The 8139-nt window shown below is 41.8% G+C and overlaps 1 long non-coding RNA gene across 1 annotated transcript; it reads left to right on the forward strand.

The window, feature by feature from the left end:
- Window positions 1-1044: 1044 nt before the first annotated feature.
- On the forward strand, window positions 1045-1538 carry LOC125011145. The gene is made up of 3 exons (XR_007113127.1): window positions 1045-1240; window positions 1332-1412; window positions 1500-1538. It is a non-coding gene; the product is annotated as an uncharacterized LOC125011145 (long non-coding RNA).
- Window positions 1539-8139: the final 6601 nt, after the last annotated feature.

Consider the following 8139-nt stretch of genomic DNA (forward strand, 5'->3'; position numbering starts at 1 on the left):
TATTTTTATTACCTGAAACAGCGGTGTCACGACCCCCGAGGTAGGAAGTCGGGGATTATGTGCAAGTATTTTGATCAGGTAAAAACAGCGGTGTCAAGACCCCCGAGGTAGGAAGTCGGGGGGTATGTGAAAGTATTTTTATTAGGTGAAACAGCGGTGTCGCGTATAATACCGCTGGTCAGTCGATGTCATACGCGCATTTCATCACGGCCTGCCGCTGAAGACATCACATCAGTCCTGCCTGAGAGTCTCCAAAGAAGCTAATTATCTTTTTTCTGGGGAGGGTAAGTAATCTCTGTACCCTTATTAGCGGGTGATTCCTTTTACTACACCTAACATAGTTTTTCCGAACCTGTTTTTCAGAATAAAGATATCTTTTCGTGAAAGCATCAAAAATGGATTCTTGTATGTAACATTTTAAGACTTACATGATTTTATACATGTTTCATTGTTACGGTATAAGGATAACACAGGGCCTTTCTTCCAGACACTGAGAAAGCGGCCTTCTTTTGCCGTGCATATGATGAGGACAGCCAGGGCATCTTATGTAAGGCAGTTATTTCATTCAAATGAAGCTATACATTTTACAGAAATTTACAAGAATTACTCTTGTATTTTTTTTGTAGGCACCCCTGAAGTAGTCCCACCCACCCCGTCTGTATCAGTTCAGAATGGTTAGTTACTTTCCTTTAAAAAAAAAAAAAAAAAAAAAAAAAAAAAAAAACTGCATGTGTGTGTGTGTTTCACTAAAGTATTATAATAATAAATTGTTTTCTGGTTATAGTATATCCTTCTCAGACCGTAATCTGGCCAGGGAGCGGACTGTTTGAAGGTAGAAGCACTAACACTCTTCCGCTTTCCTTTGACTGTGTATCCCAGAATGTATGTGATAGATTCTATTGACTTGTATTATACTTTAGCAGGTGACGAAGCAATACTAGACAGCGTTTTGGATTACGGGAACGAGAGTGGACTTCTATCTCTATCTGAATTTCATACAACAGACAGGCCCGAGACACCTCCGACTAACGGTAAGAAGAAGAAGAAAAGAAAAAAAAAAAGTATAAATTTTAAATAAATAAGTAAAATAAATCTAAACCCGTCTCTCTCCATTTTGTAGAGTGCAGACCAGAACCCGCTCACAAGGTGGACAGGGCTGCTTGTACCAGCGAAGACGGTGTCTACCCGCTACTCGTCATACCCGACACGCCAGAAAAGCAAGGCAGACAACCGGCTAACAGTAAGAATTATTTTTTTTTTTTTTTTAAGAAACTAAATGATTATAAGTAAGCCATGTCACTCATTGTGATATTTTAACATGATTCTGATAGCTAAAGAAGCTGACACTGACGGAGGACCATCTGGATCCAAAATTAGCATACCAGAAGCACCAGAGAAAGCAGTGACTGACGGTAAGAATAAAATACAAATTTTATACAAACTTAAAATAAATAATAGCTAATCAGCTAAATAAAATAAATACTTTATCTATTCTGTAGACTCCAGGCCATACCCCAGACTGAAGCATTCCACTAGAAGAAGCGGCAGGAGGAATACGAGGAGATCAGCTTCAGGACGTCGGGGTCTATCGAGAGGGAAGGTTGTGAAAACTTTTTGGAAAATACTGACTTCTGTTTGTGAAAACCTCAGTGTTGACTAGGTGGAGTCGTGTGTGTTGTAATGATGAATGATCGAAATACTTAATCCCCGACTTCCTACCTCGGGGGTCGTGACACCGCTTTTTCACCTAATAAAAAGATTCTCACATAATCCCCGACTTCCTACCTCGGGGGTCGTGACACCGCTGTTTCAGGTAATAAAAATACTTTCACATACCCCCCGACTTCCTACCTCGGGGGGTCGTGACCCCGCTGACTCATCTTAAAAAAGATTCTCACACAGACCCCGACTTCCTACCCCCAAGGAAAGTGAAATGCCACAACATCCAATCAACGTTGGTTACGCCCACCTTGAAAGTTGCTGACGCCCACTTCCTCAGTCACGCCCACTTCCTCAGTCACGCCCACTTTGAAAATTGCTGACACACACTTGATCGGTCACGCCCACTTTGATCCATCAAATTCATTCGATTAAAAAGTGACAGATGGTGTTGTTTTTTATGTTTAAGATCTCACGACGAAACTCCTGCAGGACAATGTTCAGCAGATGGATGATCCCGGCTTTAATATTTTCTTGGAGGGTGGAAGACAGCACCCCAGCATCCAGCTGGTCTTCAGTAGTAGGCTTGGGGAGGCACACCGCAGAGCTCTCCTCTTCTTCTACGCCTGACCCAGGAGATGAAGGCGGAGTGGATGGTGGAGTCTCCTCTTCCTCTTCCTCTTCCTGTACGAAAGGAGATGAAGGAGGAGTGGGTGGTAGAGTCACCTCTTCCTCTACGAGAGGAGACGGAGGTGGAGTTGAGTCAAAGGCGAGAGACATGATGCTCAAAGTTGAAGTTGGTGTCTTCTTCGGACCTGGGGCTCGGGTGTTCAAATTTATGCTGTGGTCAGGGAAGTGGGCGGGTTGGGGGGAGTGGCCTTGTAGTCCTAAAACAGATGAGAAATGTCTTTTCTCACCAGCGTCACATCTTTCCAGAGGCGACTGTTTTGGAATAGAGCGGTGATGCGATCGGCCGATTCATCCAGCATCTTCATCCACTCAACAACCGGCACACTCAGGCATCTGAGAAATACCCCATTTTCAGAGCTGAAATGGTTCAGCACCAGGTGGCCGCCTGGACTTTTCTTCCCGTGCATCTCCAACTTTACTCGGTAAAACCATTTACTGGAGCTGTCAGATTTGGTCTCCCATATTATCTTGATGAATTTTTTGATTTCTTCTTCTCCCTCATGGAACTCAAAGGGATCCCCCTCCTCCTTCAAATGGGCTTCTCCCTCTTCGTTTAGCATGACACAAGATGGAATGCTCTCGCCTCTCATGCATCTGGCCACCAAGCCGTTTAGTACTCCCCAGTCATTGGAAGTGATTATGGCATTCGATGTGTCAGGACTGAAGATTTGTCCCTGATAGAGATGATACATACAGACTTCAGCGGTGTGATAGTTGAAAGAATAGCCAAATTTCTCACCCGTCTCCAAATGCCACTCTTCCTGGAGAGGGCCCGTTGGCGGCTGCTGGAATCTGCACTTAAACACCATCAGATTTCTCGGCGCCATCCCTGGCAAGGCTTCCTGAATGACGCTCACAGGCGTCTCACTAATGATACCGGATGTGTAAGTTCTCTTGCTCATTTTATTTTTCAGGCGCGGACTGGAGAATGGACTGCAACGATCTTCGGTTATCATTAGCTTTTCACTTGGCCGGAAGCATGGGCGGGGTCGGGTGGCATCACGTGACTTTCATAGAAACATGTCTGTGTGTCTGTGTGTGTGTGTGTGTGTGTGTGTGACTGGGGGGTCATGACCCCGCTGACTCATCTTAAAAAGATTCTCACACAGACCCCGACTTCCTACCCCCAAGGAAAGTGAAATGCCACAACATCCAATCAACGTTGGTTACGCCCACCTTGAAAGTTGGTGACGCCCACTTCCTCAGTCACGCCCACTTTAAAAATTGCTGACACACACTTGATCGGTCAGGTCCACTTTGATCCATCAAATTCATTCGATTAAAAAGTGACAGATGGTGTTGTTTTTTATTTTTTCATAACCATTGCTTGCAATGACTGTCTCATGCCTGTGACCCATCGATATCACTGTTGCATTCTTCATTTGTGATACTATTCCAGGCTTTTACCACAGTTTCTTCCAGTTCTTGTTTGTTTCAGGGGGGTTTCTCCCTTCAGTCTCCTCTTCAGGAGAGGAAATGCATTATCGATTGGGGTAAGGCAGTGTTTCTCAATTCCGGTCCTCGGGACCCACTGCCCTGCATGTTTTCAATGTTTCCCTCCTCCAACACACCTGATTCAAATGAATGGCTCCTTATCAGGCCACTGCAGAGCTTGATGACGAGCTGAACATTTGAATCAAGATGTAAATACCAGGAAATAAAAGCTGACATTCTGAAGTCTTGTCTCATACTCATCTTTTGATCTTAAACCCAAATAAACCCAAGTCTTCAGTGAACAACAAAAACAAGAGAATTTGCCTTGCTGTTCCAATACTTTTGGAGGGGACTGTACATAATGTGAAGCCCATGCATGCAAAAGCTGTAGTTTATTGAGTGTCTTGAGTGTGTCTAATCTCCAAAGACAGTGTCCGTGTTCCCGCCACAGAGAGCAGGATGCCAGCCTGGCCCATATAATTTTCTGTCACAGACTGACCCTGGCCCCCCATCACAGAACAGAAAATTGATGTAGCCCACACTGGAAAAATAAAAACAATTTGGGGACTCCTGCTTTAAATTAAAAACTGAATCACAGCAAATAAATCAAACAAATAAAGCCAAAGGCCTGGGTGTCCTGTTTTCACTGATTTCTTAATTTGTTTGCAACACTCTTGCAAATAAATTTAGCTCCCTGTCTCTCTGTTACTCCATGCTTTTCTTTAATTCTTTTTTGATATTTTTGATAATTATCACCGTTGTGGCAGTAAAGATTGAAATTAGTTATATTTTATGCTAATTCTGTTCTGAAAATATTATTCTTTTAAAATAATATATTTTTTATTTAGACTGAAAAGAACTGGATTTATAAGTTTACAAGTTACTGATAAATCAGATTCAATTTGGTGGTAATTGGGCAGTCAGCAAGCATCATGGAGAAGAACAAGAAAAATTAATTAAATGAGATGATCTGATATCCAGGGTAAACCACACCTCCAGTCCTCATCTCTAATGCAGCTGATGATGTTTTGGATGATGGTTTTTGAGTATATCATATGATGTACTCAAAGATATATTTCTTTGTTTGGTTTAAAACTACCTTTCCCTTCTTTCAGTGCAGCCATCTGAGTTTTCCTTAGAAGAGAAAAGAAAACGTGCTACAGGTGTCTCTATTCTGGGGTATATACATGTTTGGAGAACAGAGTGAGGAGCCATGACACCGCTGCAGTAGCTATGTTTGGGTGCAGGGACCCAAAGGCATCATAGCATGAGCACACTGAGCTTTGTTCTGGTGTGTTGATCACTTGGTGGGGAGGTGTTTGATGTGTGTGCGTTGGTCAGGAGTCAGTTCAACAAAGAAGTGAACACTAAAGCTACCTGGCAGCTGTGCACAGGATCAAAGGACAGATAGAGCAGTAAACACATCTATATCTCATCTTGGAAATCGGTAGCCTAATAGCATAATTGCCTGAGTAATTTTTTGACTTACTGTTACAATATTAATAAAAAATAATAATGCACAATGCTATTAGGCTAACGAAATGTACATGCTCACATAGAAGCTGACATGCACTGTAGCTGTCTCTGTAATAGCACAAGAATACAGAAATATTACTGCTCTGTTGTAGTTGAAACATGTGGATTGGTGGGTCTCAGTGGATGAATCATTCATCTGAAACACAAAGAAGGTAGGTGTGCTCACGTCAATAAAAATTGGCTCATGAAAATCCCTCTGCAATATGAAAAGAAAGAGGGTATGCTTAGAAACTTGCTGTGTATGTGTACCCGTGCATCTGCCTTAACTAGAAATTCACTCATGAGCTCAGTGCATTCTAGTAATGGTTTTCAGCTTTTAAAAACAATTTTAATTAAAATTTTTTGTCACCTTATAATTGTCTTATACTGTTGGTAACATCCACTTGCATTTAATTATAGGGCGTGTTACAAGTGATACAGAGGGAGAAAATCAAAAACTGCATACAATTAGTTTAACAGCCACGTGTGTTACGAAATTAGTACAGTTTGGTTTCCTCGTGTTTCCTGTTTTATTTTGTAATTAGTTGTAGCTTTGCATTCAAGTTAGTTTTACTTCCCACCTTCTTGTCCTCCCACTATAATTACACACCTGTCTTTGGTCTGTTTGCTGCTCTCTCCTTGGTTTCACTTGACATAACATTATGACCACCTTCCCAATATTGCGCAGGTCTCCCTTGTGCCTCCAAAACAGTTGTGACTCATCAGAGAATGGACATGGGTCTTCTGAGGGTGTCCTGTGGTGTCTGGTAACAGGATGTTATTAGTGGGGGGCTTTGGTTCCTCTTGGCTTTTTCAGTCTGGATTACTCAGCCTTGTTATGAATCAGAGCGACTCCAGACCAACGTTTGACCTCAAACATTTGTGGGTGGGAAAAGTTCAGGCTGAATTCTTGGCTAGGTCACTGTTTCAGCATTTATAAGTGAATGAACATGTGGTGCTCCATTTACTGTAAAAACTATACTGCACATACGGCCTGTGGGGCAAAAGCAGCCCAACAGAGGGTCTTTTCTGGCCCACAGCATGAATTGCAAAATGCAAAACTTACATAGAAGCAAATTTTTACCGAAAATTGAAAGTGCTATATCCTATTGTATCCGCTGTTTTAGTAAGATAAGTGAACAGAACACAACAATGAGATCCCGGATTAAATAGCAAACAGCAATGAGCCCAAATTGCACTTATTTTTCGTATGAAATTAATTCTTTATTAAATGTAAACAGTCTCCTCATTTATTTGCTCTTGCACTAAAACAAATGGAAAAATCTGGATTTGTCATTACTTACTTAGGTTATTACTTAGTTAACTTATTGGTCAAAAATAAAAAACAACACCATCTGTCACTTTTTAATCGAATGAATTTGATGGATCAAAGTGGGCGTGACCGATCAAGTGTGTGTCAGCAATTTTCAAAGTGGGCGTGACTGAGGAAGTGGGCGTGACTGAGGAAGTGGGCGTCAGCAACTTTCAAGGTGGGCGTAACCAACGTTGATTGGATGTTGTGGCATTTCACTTTCCTTCGGGGTAGGAAGTCGGGGTCTGTGTGAGAATCTTTTTTAAGATGAGTCAGCGGGTTCACGACCCCCCGAGGTAGGAAGTCGGGGGGTATGTGAAAGTATTTTTATTACCTGAAACAGCGGTGTCACGACCCCCGAGGTAGGAAGTCGGGGATTATGTGCAAGTATTTTGATCAGGTAAAAACAGCGGTGTCAAGACCCCCGAGGTAGGAAGTCGGGGGGTATGTGAAAGTATTTTTGTTAGGTGAAACAGCGGTGTCGCGTATAATACCGCTGGTCAGTCGATGTCATACGCGCATTTCATCACGGCCTGCCGCTGAAGACATCACATCAGTCCTGCCTGAGAGTCTCCAAAGAAGCTAATTATCTTTTTTCTGGGGAGGGTAAGTAATCTCTGTACCTTTATTAGCGGGTGATTCCTTTTACTACACCTAACATAGTTTTTCCGAACCTGTTTTTCAGAATAAAGATATCTTTTCGTGAAAGCATCAAAAATGGATTCTTGTATGTAACATTTTAAGACTTACATGATTTTATACATGTTTCATTGTTACGGTATAAGGATAACACAGGGCCTTTCTTCCAGACACTGAGAAAGCGGCCTTCTTTTGCCGTGCATATGATGAGGACAGCCAGGGCATCTTATGTAAGGCAGTTATTTCATTCAAATGAAGCTATACATTTTACAGAAATTTACAAGAATTACTCTTGTATTTTTTTTGTAGGCACCCCTGAAGTAGTCCCACCCACCCCGTCTGTATCAGTTCAGAATGGTTAGTTACTTTCCTTTAAAAAAAAAAAAAAAAAAAAACTGCATGTGTGAATATATTTATATGTGTGTGTGTGTGTGTGTTTCACTAAAGTATTATAATAATAAATTGTTTTCTGGTTATAGTATATCTTTCTCAGACCGTAATCTGGCCAGGGAGCGGACTGTTTGAAGGTAGAAGCACTAACACTCTTCCGCTTTCCTTTGACTGTGTATCCCAGAATGTATGTGATAGATTCTATTGACTTGTATTATACTTTAGCAGGTGACGAAGCAATACTAGACAGCGTTTTGGATTACGGGAACGAGAGTGGACTTCTATCTCTATCTGAATTTCATACAACAGACAGGCCCGAGACACCTCCGACTAACGGTAAGAAGAAGAAGAAAAGAAAGAAAAAAAAAGTATAAATTTTAAATAAATAAGTAAAATAAATCTAAACCCGTCTCTCTCCATTTTGTTGAGTGCAGACCAGAACCCGCTCACAAGGTGGACAAGGCTACTTGTACCAGCGAAGACGGTGTCTACCCGCTACT

This window comes from Mugil cephalus, chromosome 7 (assembly GCF_022458985.1).
Source record: "Mugil cephalus isolate CIBA_MC_2020 chromosome 7, CIBA_Mcephalus_1.1, whole genome shotgun sequence".
Taxonomy (NCBI): Eukaryota; Metazoa; Chordata; class Actinopteri; order Mugiliformes; family Mugilidae; genus Mugil; species Mugil cephalus.